Here is a 740-nt window from a genome sequence, read left to right on the forward strand (position 1 = left end):
TAAATAAAATAGGAGTGTCTGTTTGTAATATTTAAATAACCACTTTTTACTAATGTATACACGGTACATATACTGAAATAACATTTTTTACAATTTTCGTCTGCCTGTCTGTCTGTCTGTTCCGGCTAATCTCTGAAACGACTGGACCGATTTTAACGGGACTTTCACTGACAGATAGCTGATGTAATAAAGAGTAACTTAGGTTATTTTTATTTTTGAATATTATTTATTTTGTAACTCTGCGAACTGAACAATAATTTTTTTTATTTCACGCGGACGATGTCACAGGCAGTTGCAAATATAACTACGAAAGTCGTTTAGTTATAATATTATTAAAGTTTTTATTTATGATATAAAATGGTAACTTTTCACTAAATTAATATAAACTAGTGGTCGCCCTGCGGTCGAAATTCGACCATAATTAAACATTTTAATTACAAATAACCAGACATATCAAACTTTCGAGCTCAACTTAAATGGTTTCCAATCCGCCTTCGCCGTGATATGCACATCCTGTCATTCCTTTACAGAGTACTCCATGATCCTAATTCTCCTGCATACCTACGTTCTCGTTTCCAAATTCTCCCTTCTCCCTCACGTTCTAGGCGGTCTTGCATCACTACAATGCTCGACGTACCGAAGAGCAACACCAAATTCCGCTTGCACTCTTTTTCGGTATATGGTGCATCGCTCTGGAACAAACTTCCTAAATATATCCAACTTAGTCCTTCTATCTATAC

This window comes from Melitaea cinxia, chromosome 24 (assembly GCF_905220565.1).
Source record: "Melitaea cinxia chromosome 24, ilMelCinx1.1, whole genome shotgun sequence".
NCBI lineage: Eukaryota > Metazoa > Arthropoda > Insecta > Lepidoptera > Nymphalidae > Melitaea > Melitaea cinxia.